This window comes from Lycium ferocissimum, chromosome 5, assembly GCF_029784015.1.
Source record: "Lycium ferocissimum isolate CSIRO_LF1 chromosome 5, AGI_CSIRO_Lferr_CH_V1, whole genome shotgun sequence".
Taxonomy (NCBI): domain Eukaryota; kingdom Viridiplantae; phylum Streptophyta; class Magnoliopsida; order Solanales; family Solanaceae; genus Lycium; species Lycium ferocissimum.
Genome location: NC_081346.1, coordinates 9,502,421 through 9,516,441, shown reverse-complemented (window position 1 = coordinate 9,516,441; position 14,021 = coordinate 9,502,421).

Sequence of the window (14,021 nt, the reverse complement as noted above, 5' to 3'; positions counted from 1 at the left end):
GTTATGCCGGACCCGCATACTTATGCCAAGTCCGCCCACAAGGCATAAGTATCTTGCGGTCCGCATAACTTTGGTAATTCCTTAACAAAAGTATGCCTGGTCCAACATAGCGAAATTTAAACTCGCCTTGCGAATTTTTTTAAAATTTTATTTGCGCGCGTGGGTTCAAACCTGGAACCTATGGGTGTTAGCCGAAGGGCAAATTTTAAAGATTTCAAATATGAGGGGCAAAATTTAAAGCCCACCCCAAAAGAAGGGCACTGCGCGCAAAAAAATGTTTAATTTTTTCACTTCGCCTAATATTTCGAGGTTCTGGTTTTGAACCAGGCTCAGTAAAAAATAAAAATCACAAGACAGAGTTTCGTAGCAGAAATTAGGCCTTAAGGCAGAGGTTTGCAAAATTCCAGTTGAGTTAAAAAAAAAAAAAAAAATTGCCTTACGCTTTAAGGCAAAACTTAATTCTGCCTTAAGGTAGAGTTTGCCTTATGCCTGAAGGCAAAACTCTACCTTAACTAAAGTCTGCAATCAAACTCTATTTTATAAGGTAGGCATACTCTGCATTAAGGTAGAGATTTTGCAGGCAAACTCTGACTTGCGATTTCTTTTTAAAAAAAATTGACTGAGTGGAGGTTCGAACCCGGAACCCAGGAATTTTAGGCGAAAGGCAAAAATTAAAGACCAACAATTTGAGGGGGGGGGGGGTGATTAAAGACCACCCCCGAATAAGGGCAATCATGCAAATTTATGCACAAAAATATGACGGATAGTACGAAAATCAATGAATACATGACATGTATTTGAATATATACAACTATCACGTAACTATGACTATTTAATATATATTTTTACCTCATTAGATCACTTAATCGTGATAACTTCAATTGGTTTGGTAAATACCCGATGAGGGTAAGTATTTATCAATGATCCACAACTATTCTTCAAAAACCCTTACATGTCGATTGCACATAAAGCAAGGCCTTCTCATGGCCCAATCTTACCAATCACTATGAGGGGAAAACATAATCTAAATTTCTCCCATAGTAATTGTATAAGCAACAGGAGTACAGTGTTCAGTTATACATACAACTTTTTATAGCTATAAAACGCCTACATGATTCCAGCTTTTAGTTGCATGCTCAAGCTATAATGTCCTATTACACAAATATCCCGTCTAGTTCAAACGTAGCTATAACTATAGCATCACTCGTTTTGAAGTTACAATCAACCTCCTCAAGTGTATGTAACTATGCCTAGGGTGTTCGCAGTTCAATATAGTCCAAATGTTACTAACAAATAAATTGAATCAATCAAGTCAACTTTTAATAATTTAAACCAACTCAAATCAAACATAGTATAATGTATCATTTTCACTTTTGTCAGTTTTCCCTGTTGTGCAAACATTATCATTATCATATGTAGGAATTGAAAAGAGACTGTAATTGGGAAATTTTCTCTGATTTCATTCATCAACTTTGTACATGTATATATACAGCTATATCTGTATAAAATAATAAATAAATGAAAATTCTTATTTACACTTGTCCTAATTTAATTAGTCTACTTTGTAACAGAAAGCAACAATATTACTTTCTCACGTGTTATACACATGAGAAAACTTTCTAAATATCTACAGATGTGCCTGTGATATTCATCGGACGGTGTATATGCATCCATCATATGTGCAGATGAGAGGCTGTGATGAATCCATGTGGTAAAAGTCTTGTGTTTGGAATAAAAGAATCATGGCTATATCAAAGACCAGATCTTGTCTGAAACATCATCTTCTTCATTTCTCTCCACCTATTTTCTTCTTTCTTCGATCACCATTAATGAAATTGGTATTTGGTTTCTCCATTCCAACATTGCCCCTCAAGGTGGAGGGGAGTGTCATGACCCCCAACTTGCCAAGGATAGCTTTGTGAGAAACCCCAGAAAAGGGCTTGGTGAACAGGTCGGCTAACTGATCCTTCGATGGTGCGAAAAATAGAGTGATTATCCTAGATAGAAAATATTGGCGCACGAAGTGGCAGTCTAAATCAACGTGCTTTGTGCGTTCGTGAAAGGTGGGATTACGGGTGATATGTATGACTGCTTGGCTGTCGGAGTAAAGCGGAAACGGAAGGGTAACGGGTGCCGAAAGATTTGCAAGTAATCGAATCAACCATATGATCTCAGCAATCACTCGTCTCGTGGAGCGGTACTCTGCTTCAGCAGAGAATAAGGAAATCGAGACTTATTTTTTCGATTTCCACGATATCGGTGCTCCTCCGAAGGTGATAAAGAAACTACTCACCGATCTACAAGAATTTTTGCACGATGCCGAATCTGCATCCCAAAGTGAGAGCAAAGAAAAAGAGGGATTTGAAGACAACAAGATACCTTGTCCCGGATCTGGGATTAAATAATGCAAAACACTCAAAGCAGCAGAGAAACAGATTAAAAAGGGATTTTGCATATATTGACTCAAACATAGCACATCAAAAGAGAGATATGGGCGAGTATTCGTTAAGTAGTTCAACTTTCTAACCAAATGCCTGTAAAGTGTGGGATTTTCCATGAGAAGACCACGATCTGTGCGCAGCTTCAAGGATGTATCTAACAGAGAAGTGACTGGAGACAAATGAGAGATATTAAAATCCTCCAACATATCCAAGGTAAACTTCCTTTGACTCACAATAAATCTTGATTTTTCTCCGAAAATTTCCATTCCAAGAAAATAATAAATGTTCTTGACTTTAAATTCAGCACTGAGAAAACATTCAATGTCTTCAATTTCAGTAGAATCATTCCCTGTTAATAATATGTCATCAACATAAACTGTTATAATTGAAACAAGTGCCCCTGTTTGTTTGAAAAAAAAAAAAGTAATCATTCAAAGATGAAGAGTACCCTTTAAAACTTAATGCTCCTACAAGTCGAGTATGTCATTGCCGGAAAGCTTGTTTTAAACCAATGAGAGACTTCTTTAGGAGACAAACATGTTTAGAACTGGGAGGTATCAATCCTGCAGGAAACTTCATGAATACTTTCTCTTGTAAGTCACCATGCAGAAATGCATTAAACTAATGTTCAAAGGTACAGGGAGTGAAATTAGAAATAAGAAAAAATTTGGGTCAAAACACATTCTGAAGCACCTGATTCAATGATCCAGGTGTCTGATTTTAGACTAGCAAACACTTATCCTGAGTGTTTAAGAACAGTACCAGCTACTGCATGATTTTAGACTAGCAAACACTGATCCTGAGTATTTAAGAACAGTACCAGCTACTACATTGGCATTGATTCCTGAACTTCCTGTTTGTGCCAACTTAGCATGTTTGTACATTTACATCATCTCTGCAACCTGTTCTTTGATGAACTCCTGTCAAAAATTATTGTTATTGATCTCTGGGTTTTGCTCTCCGATACTCTCATCTTTTTTCATGTGTTAAAGCTGCATTTCCTTTTATTTGGGTCTGATAATTCTTAGGGTTAGTAAACTCAAAATCATATGGGAAACCATAGAGCCTGTAACAATCATCTTGAGTGTGTCCTATCTTCCCACAATAGGTACAAGACATATTAGGATTGCATTTCTTCTTTCCTCTAAATTTCTATTATGGTTTGGAAACCTCTGAGCTGGGTTGTTGAATTTTTGAGTTGTTATTTCTCCTATTAATGGTTGGATTTTGAATTTCTGATCATTTCTTCCCAGCCCAGTAGCCATGAATGCTGCAAATTCAGCTATAAGTTGGGTATTAGGTTGCTTAGCTTGTCCAGCAACCATAAAAGATACAGAATCAGAGGCAAAGTGTGCATTTACATATACTTCTCTCTGATTCTCATCCTGCAGAAGAAATGAGTGTGCAATATCTATACTAAGCAAATGATTCATCATAAGAATATTTCTTCTTGCATGTGCATACACATCATTCAATCCCATTAAGAATTGAATCACCCTTTGATCTTCTAGGGAATTAGTTAGTTTTCCCTTTCCCTCTCTCTCACACACACATAAGCAACATATGATTACATTCAGTGCATCTAGTTCATCCCACAATAGTTTGAGTTTAGTAAAATACACAGCAATATCATTATTTCCTTGCACTAAACCTGATAGTTTCTTTTGCAGATGATAAAGTTTGGCACCATTTGATTTGTCAAACCTTTGATCTAGACTGTCCCAGAGCTCCTTTATTGTTTTGGAAGATATCACACTATTAGCAATGTCCTTTGACAGTGCATTTGAGATCCTATGACCATGTCATTAACAACTCCATTGTTCATATTCAACAGATTTCATATCTGGAGATTTACAAGCTTCATTGATGAAGTCAAGCCTCTTCTTGGCTGATGAGGATAGAAGAACAAGTCTCCTCCATCTCAGGTATCCTCTTCCATAAAAAAAATAGTGTTTAGTAGAATCATACTAGGTGAATCAGAGTTGTTGAGATGATAGGGATGATTATTGTCATAGGTGTTACGGTTCACTTTTACGCGAGTTCATAAAAGCTACTAAGAGGTTGTGGATTCTATTGGACTTTGTATTTTTTTTTTTTTAGAGTCACCACCTAATTTATAAGGGAAATTAGGAAAATCAAGTTAAAAGGGTTTAGTCAAACAAGAGGTAAATCCTTTTTAAATCATAGATCAAGGTAAGGGTTTTGGTAATCCCCTGGGGAAGGTTTTAAGCACCCTAGTATTAAGGATCCGTAGAATACGGTAGACCTACGAGCTTCGATGTGTGATTAATTGTGATTATTTGCTAAAAAGGGAAAAAAAATCTTGCAAACTTTTGTCATGTCAATATCACAACCCTATCTTTTTTGGGGTAGAAATCACTTCATTTCTGGATCAAGACACACTTAAGATTTTCTCTTAAGTAGAGTTCCTATTAATTTGGTCCAATGTCATGATTTTGTCCTTATAAGTTTATGTATATATATATATTTGAAAATAAATGGAGCATATCTCCTTTGAAATAATAGAATAGGTTTCATATAAATCTGAGTGAAGAAAAGTTTTTTTTTTTTTTGCTTATTTATTTATTTTAACCCATTTTAGGTCAATCATATTCTATTCCCAAAGCCATCTTACTTCAAATTGTTGTCCAAATATACTTCCTCTTGTTTTATTACCTTAAGGATTGGGCTTTTGGCCCAAAAGATTTTGAAAATAACCTTATATTTCAAAATTAGGAAATTCATTTGTTATCTTTGCATCACTTATATTCCTTGAAATCAGTTTACAACCTTTCCCAAGTATATAAAATCAGTCCGAAATTTTTATCCTTAAAGATGAAAGTTCAAAACAGTTTTTCTGACTTTCTATGTCCGTGTACACATATGTATATATCCCGTATCATTTTTAGTTTACCAAAAAATATTATCAAATCCATTTGCTAATCTCATGCATCATTTATCTTTGTTTGAAAGTCTTTTCCTAACTTTTACGCGAATTCTAACCATTGGGTTTCAATATTTATATTCAGACAACTTTAAATACAATAGAGTTAGGCTGGTGGGCCTACCTAAGCCCACCAGTTGCCATTTTCACTCATGGATGAGCCTTCATTCTATCAGACTAGATCAAAAAGGGAAGTTAGGCCTCTGGCCAACAGAGATCCAACGGAGGCTCAACCCAAGTGGCCCACGATGGTAAGTCCATGCAAAAGAGGATGGGGGAAAGGAAAAATGCGGTTAGAGAGTACCTAGACTTAGTAATTTATCTAAACGTAAACTAGAAAGGCATACATAAGATATAGTCACATAAGCATGTACATACATGTAAATATGCTTTTCAGTCCATGTACATATGCAGCCAATCAATTAAGGCAAAAGAGGAACAAGCCCAGATTTAACATGTTTAAGACAAAACAGTGCAGGCCCAACAAATAATACACAACCAAGAGACAAAAGTCCAAAACGGACTACACGTTAAAAAACAGGCAGGCCCAATAGGATGAATACATAGGAAAATCAGGCCCAAAAACCTTGTCACAAGATATACAAGACAAAGTTCACCAGTTAAACTCAATGATATACAAGGTATACCCCTTATATACACCAGAGTGTATACAACAATAAATTTACCTTGTATATCTCAGGTATATCAACATGAATATCAACACAGAACAAGGTAAAAAGGGAGGGTAATAGAGCAATTGATGCGTATAGTAGTTCATTTCACTTCAAAGCAAATGTTGTCTCAATCAAACTTAACATCACTTAACTAAGTCATAAGATGAGATGGATAGGAAAGGTTTAAGCTAAGTTCCATTTTTTGATAAATACACTGTTAATATTTTGATAGGACAAACACATTAAAATCAGAGGTTAATAATTAACAGGTCTCTTCTATATACAGGGAGAGAAATCTTTGATGCAAATAGATAAGCAAACATGAGAAAATAAGATGCTTGGAAGTAAGGGTCTAACCATAAGCATATGCAGGATCCAAACTTATCAATACGCTGTCATTTTGAGGTCAAAACAACTTCTAGTCTAGGCAATCAAATTCTGGATATGATGAATCACTACATGGTTTATAAGCTTAATAAAAAGGAGGCAAAGGGAAAAAGAATTTGCAGTTACACAGATCAGACCTCATGATGCTCAAATTCAGTGAGGCTAAAGGGAGTGGGATCATGCAGATTTACAACCAAGTATTTAGGCAAAAACAAATATCACCACTTAGACACATAACCTACTTTCAAATCACATAAGTTATAAATTATCTCAACAGTTACAAAATGACTTTAAACAACATATAAGAGTAACTTAAAACATTTTTTACCATCACTAGTGCACTTATAGGCCACAAGATTTCCAATTACACATAAGAAAACAACTAAAGGGTGTTCATTAAGGGATTAAGACTTGATACAAAACAGCTTGAGGCAGTTTCTATGCTAGACTAGGTGGAAAACAAGTTAAAGCAAACATGTCAGATCTTAAAACAACTACTTCAAATCCCTTTTACATATAAGACTTTCACAGCAAGTTTGAAGAAACATATTGAACATCTTTTTTAAGTTAAAAAAAACTCTCATGAGTCATTAAGAGAGTGAAATAGTTAAGCATTTAACAAATCAGTGGGGTTAAATGTACCCTAAACATGCTACTGATAGGATTAGGCAAACAAGAGCATATGAATATATATTTTACTATATCAGGAGCAATTGCTAGATGTATTGACTAACCATATTCAGACTAAACTAACTTAGATAGACCAGCACATGAAGTTACATTAGTGAGCATGTAATGACATTAGCATAGAACATTTAGACAGGTCTATATTTGAACTCACAGTCATGCGGACAAACAATGATTGAAGCATCATATAAATTTATAAGCTTGTTCATGATACATAAGAAATAGGATTCAACCAGAACAACTTATAATCATGCTAGAAAACCAACAAATATCAAACACAACATAGGTTTTAAACAACATTCAAAACTAAACAAGGTTGTAGGCATACCAATGACCAAATAATATAATTTAGCACATACTCAATTGAGACAGCAATTGGATTAGACTGAAACCATGTCAACATTCCTAATGAATTAACAAACACTTAACCAGATACAAGGTTCAACATCATTTTCTGAAACTGAATAAGGACTGTGAGCATACTAAATAGGGATTTAAACTAAGTTATGCCAACAATAATAATTGACTAAATGAGAAGACAAGACTTCATTAATACTATGCTAACCTAACACATAACTAATTAGACACTAATCTAGACTAAACAAGCTAACAATTAAGCCACAAACACACAATAAAACATACTAAAACAAAAATTAAACACATAAACATGCTAATCATGGATATAAAAAATTAAAATAACCAAAAAGAGGAAAATTTACCTTTTTCAAGTGCGGCCTTTGTCGAGATTGGAATTTGAAGCCCTTGCTCCTCAACTCGAAACTCAGCCACAAAAGGAAAGAAAAACAATTAAAATTTTTGAACTAAAACTCAAATAGTTAAAGGTCTCTGCAAAATTGCTAAAACCCTAGGTAATCTAAGTATTTTTGCTCTAAGTCGAGGCTTGTGTCTGTGTGTTGAAGAGTGATATGGGTTTTTTTTTATATAGAACCCTAAATTTGAAAACCCTAGTCCTCATTTTCGATGTGGGACAATGGGGGTTTGGAGGGAAATTCTCTCAATTCGTGTGAAATTATCAACAACCAATGAAAAAACGTGAGTTCAAATTAGCATCAGACAAATCCCACTAAGAATTCCATCCTTGAGAGCAAAAAAAGCAAAAGGAGAGCAAATAGGGTTTTTTACCTTGATATGGTGGAGATACGACGGTGAAAGGGAGAGAGGATAAGAGCATTAACCGAAATACACGAGAATTGGAAAAATACGCAATTGTCAAAAATTTGCCGTTTAAAAAAGCTATGACGAAGAGAGAAACTCTCTCTCTCTATGGGTTTTCCTCTTCAACAAAGAACATATGAGGGGTGTGTTTAGTTCGTCTGAGTTGTGTGTTGACGCGAATTGGGCCGGGTTAAGTTCGTTTAGACTGAGATCGGTCCTGATTTTAAGGGAGGGGGGAGGTGCCGATATATACACATATATGTATGATATACGTGCATATATGTGTATACACGCGTATATATGAAGGATAACATGTGTCAATTTAATAAATAGCCACAATTTAAAGTTGTTCACTAATTGAACATTTCAAATATGGCCACATTTAACTAATTAACAATTAAAGACTAATTGTGCAGAATATAACCTAATTGACTTACATCATGTTAATTAACTATTTCAATTATAGCCAAATTACCATATAATAAAATTGACTATTTCAAATGTAACCGCAATTAATCTTATGACTAATTGTAGTTAATTTGAGCATAAAAATGCAAATAAAATTATGCAACTTTAAAACTGAGAGGCAAATTGATTATTTATTTAATTAATCAATTTTCTTGAATTAACTGAGTATAATATTTGTTAATTTGATATTTAATAATTTAAACAATCAACTGCATAATTGTTTTGAACCATTTTTGATTTAGTTTATTCTTGACAAATACTTTAATATTAAATGAAAATATATATATATATATATATATATATATAATACTTTAGATGACTTAAAATATATATTTAAAATTATTTTTCCAAATGAAATGGCAAACTATTATAAAAAACAAATTTGTAGAGATCATTTTGGTTTTAAGAATATATATTTCACTCCGTTTGAGGTCCAAGAACCTTGAGCAATTAAATAAAATTATTGGAGGTCAATAATTAGGTGTCAACAATAGGTGATTGCCTTTTCAACACTGCTTGTTTCCCTAATTGGTGTTGTTTCACCCATTTTGTCTTACTGTGAATGAAAAGATGAATTTGATGTTTTGATGAGGATTATGGATAGAGCTTGAAGCTGCTCTGATACCATGTATGAATTGAAAATATATTGTAATTGGAAAATTTTCTCTGATCTCATTCATCCACTTTGTACATGTATATATACAATTATGTTTGTATAAAAGAATAAATAATGAAAATTACTATTTACACTTGTCCTAATTTAATTAGTTTACTTTGTAACAGAAGCGACAATATTATTCTCTCGCGTGCTATTCACATGGGAGAACTTTCTAAATATCTACAGTTGTGAAATCATCAGACGGTGTATATGCATCCATCATATGTGCAAATGAGAGGCTGCAATGAATTCACGTGGTAGAGATCTATTCTTTGGAATAAAAGAATCTAGGCTATATCGAAGATCAGATCTTGTCTTAAATCATCATCTTCTTCATTTCTCTTCACCTCTTTTCTTCTTTCTTCGATCACCATTAATGAAATTGGTATGGGGTTTCTCCATTCCAACATCACAACGTACATTTTTGAGTGTCGTAACGACCAATTCAAGTGAGTATTCAAACACTTCTGGTCCTTTCCGCCATGGTCCAATTATTTCTACATTTTCGTTGAATTTTGTTTTGTTTTCCAAGATTTTAGTGCATTTTTTAGAAGGATTTGTATTAATGGCGTGTGATTATCTTGTTTAGAAACTTTTTATATAATTAATTCTTTTGTTTAAGTTCAATTTAGTTTCGATGTAGTAGATGGTTTCCATTTATTCTCAATGGTTTAAAGTGTTGAAAGATCTGATAAATTTTCATGACATTAATTGCGGAATGGCTATTTGTGTGCTTTGAACTATTTGTCTTGTAATAGTCATGCGATCTGACCAGCTGAGTCTCGAGTATAGGAATAGTATCTTCAGTCAATTATACAACTCAAAGGAAAGCAAAAAGTTTCAAAAACTTTGACGAATATAATTGAATTGTCTCTACATCCAGACGGGTCATATATATATTTGTAAGTTGTAACAAATTAGATTTTACAAACTACTAATACGCGGATGATGGATAGTAATTTTATTTTTCACTCTTCACTTTGTTGAGCGGCTTTCTCATATTAACCAACACGTTTTAATTATTTGTTAAAAAAGTATATACTTGCTATCTTTTTTTTTTTTTTTTTTTTCATTCCGAAAGTAAGAGAAAATGACTATTATGTAAATATTTAGAACAACAATAATAGGGAAAAGGCATAAATACCCCCAACCCATGATTGTTGAAGTTTCAACTACACATTTAGGGGTTGTTCTTGGTTTGGTTAAAAAACGATTCAAACCGAAAATCGAACCAACCCAATTAAATTAATCGATTTTTGTTTGGTTTTGATTTGGTTTGGATTTAAATTTTAAACGATTGATAATATTTGGTTTGGTTTATTAAAAACTTAACTGAAGAAAAATCAAACCAAACCGATAAATTATCAACATAAATTTTATAATTATATATATACACTATATTAATTTTTATAAATAATTTTAAATACTACATATACTTTTTTTATGAAAATTTATTTATCTTTAATAGTCTAATGAACTCTACACCTTAAGCTCGTTTCTTAAAAGAAAGTCATGAATCCATACTCATTTATTCAAGAAAACAATTGTGAGATTTACCTATAGTTTTATTCTTATTAAACTTAGTCAATATATCGTAAGACATTTTCTCCATAATTCAAGAAAACTATAACCACCACAATAAAAGGTTAATAATGGATTACAAGTTGAAAAATGATGAAAGATTCTTTTCTAATCGTAGGAGAAAAAGATAATACCGCTAGGTTTGTTAAAAACCAAACGAAATTGATCAAAAGCGAGAACAACCAAACCGATGGATGTGAATTATATTTGGTTTGGTTTTAATAATTTAAAAACTGACTCAATTGGTTTGGTTTTGATTTTTAACCAAATTCCACCCAAATCGAACCACAAACACCCCTATACACACATTTCCTTTTCGGATGTCCTATTACCCTAACCCCCTCCCCCTGGCCCCCCAACCCCGCTAATTATTTTAAAATGAAATAAACACATGGCACAGAGAGTGTGCTTTAATATGGACACATGCTATTTTTTAATGGGACACTTTACAGCTAATTACACTTAATTAACTACATATCACATTATCTTTAACTCTTTCTCTACGAAAAGAGTAACACAATTTTTCTGACCAGAATTCCTCGTTAGGAAAAAGTAAATCGAGTTTCAATTTCAAAAAGCCTTAATAAATGGTGAATCTGGAGTTATCTCGATCTTCAAAAGGAAAGATCCTACTAATGCAGTATGAAAATCTTGTCAAATTTGCGGTATCTTCATGAATCTCCAGATTCAACTTAATTCTTCACTGCCTAGCTCTGTTGAAATAGGAGAACTGTACAAATACAACTTTTCAGTCCCAATATTCAAAGAATCAAAAAAGTCGCCACTTCAATAAAATAGATATGCAATTCCAAGATCATTACAAGGTCGTTTATTTGATTTTTTCTTATTTTCTATTTTTTGGTACTTATTAATAGAGAAAAACAGTGATTGTTTGAAACGATTTTAAGGGTCATGCTGGTGTGTTTTTAATTTTAGCTGAGGGATGGTGGGGAGATGATGTTGTCGTGGAGGAAAACAGGTGGAGGGAGGTGATGTTAGGCGACAGTTATGGAGGATCTGTGCAGAAGATAATGTTTTTTTAATTGGGGACGGTAATGGGAGTGGCTTGTAAAGTTGCACTTTATTGGCTGAAAACGCCAGATTAGTTCGTCATTAACTGTGGCGGCAGTGTATAGCTAGAAGAAGTTTCACCAGAAGAATCCGTAGAAAAATATTGAAGAAGAAGTGTAAAAAGTATATATATAAAAAAAAAAATAAAAAAAAGAAGAAGAAACAAAGATTGAAGTGAAAAATTCATGTCAGGCGTGTGCATTTATTAGTTTAAGTTTGTTTCAATTATTTTACTTTTGGAAGTGTATAGTTTGAAGAAGTTTCACTAGAGAAACCGTAGAGAAATATTGAAGAAGAAGTGAAAAAGGTTAAAAAAGAAAGGAAAGATGAGCTAATACTCAAAATACCCCTCAATGTTTGACCAAAATCCCAACTACACACCTAACCTTTGCGTTGGTCCTATTACCCCCGACAATTTTTTTCGCATTAAAATGCCCCTTTTTTGCCGGACATTATATGCGCGTACATCAATATGACAACCCCCAATTATTACAGTGTACTTGTCTACACGCGCACGCCCACGTGCCACATCTTTAATTTCCCCCCATTTTTTCTTAATTTCTCCCCTTCCTCCATCCATCTACTCTTTTTCAAAAAAAAAAAAAAATCTCTCAATTTTCCATACTCCATTTTCAGTATGAGGATCCAAAACCCATACCCAATTCTCCTTCATCTTCATCAACATCATCATCATCATCATCTTCATTAGGAGTTGAAAGAAAAAAAAAATTCACACCAACTTCCTCAAATCTTATCCAAAAAAACCCAAATGTGAAAAGAAGCTTCCTAACACCAAGTAGAACAAAGTTCATCCATTAATTTGATCAAACAATCAAGAATTTAAAGAAACCCACTTAGTGTTCTTCATAGCTTTCTCCAAATTCCTAGCAATGGAGTTTAATTTTCTCCCCAAATCAACTCAAAGAATTAGTGCTTAAACAACTCCAACCAAGCAATAAGTAGCAACTCCAAACAAGCAACTTTCAGATTTTCTTTAACAAGATTAGATTTTCAACCTTATTTTTTTTTTTCCGTTTTTCGTTTTTTTTTCTTGATTTTTTTTTTTGAATTTGATTTGGGAAAACAGTGATTATAAGAATAATCACTATCCTAGCTCTAAATTTATAATGGGTATTATTTTGACAAAAAAAAAATGGAGATGGGTATTAAATAGGGTGAAGAAGAAGATGAAGTAGCCTAAAAATGGAGGGAATTTAAATTTATCTATGTGGCAGTCCAGTTGGCATTTTAAAACACGTCAGATGTTTTTTTAAAGGCTATAACGCGCCATTGAGCGGTGTAGTCACGCTCTTGTCCACATCGGCCAGAAAAAGGGGCATTTTAATGCGAAAAAAATTGTCCAGGGGGGTAATAGGACCAACGCAAAGGTTAGGTGTGTAGTTGGGATTTTGGTCAAACGTTGGGGGGTATTTTGAGTATTAGCTCAAGGAAAGATTGAACTGAAAAATTCACGTCAGGTGTGTGCATTTACTAGTTTAAGTTTGTTTCGATTATTTTATTTTTGGGGGTATTTTTTATATAATTTGATTACCTTTAGGTAACTTGAAAATACAGAAAAAATGAAGAAAAATATGATAGGTTATACAATGAATGAGATATCAACCTCGGATAGGACCAAAACGACATGTGAGATATTATGATGCAAAAATATAAATTTATGTCCCGTAAAAAAGTTAGTTGTCCTGTTAGTTGTCCTAAGGAACAAAAATTAAAGACCAACACAAAATAGGGCCGAAAGTGCAAATGACCTTTTTGTTTCGTATTTTCGACTTTGACATAATGCTTGTTCCAATATATCTTCTTTAATCATGTGCATATACAGATCATTTAACACTAGCCAAAAGCCCAAAATGAATAGAAGTACATAATATTATCATCATATTTCCTTACTAATGTTGAAGCTTGGGATAGCT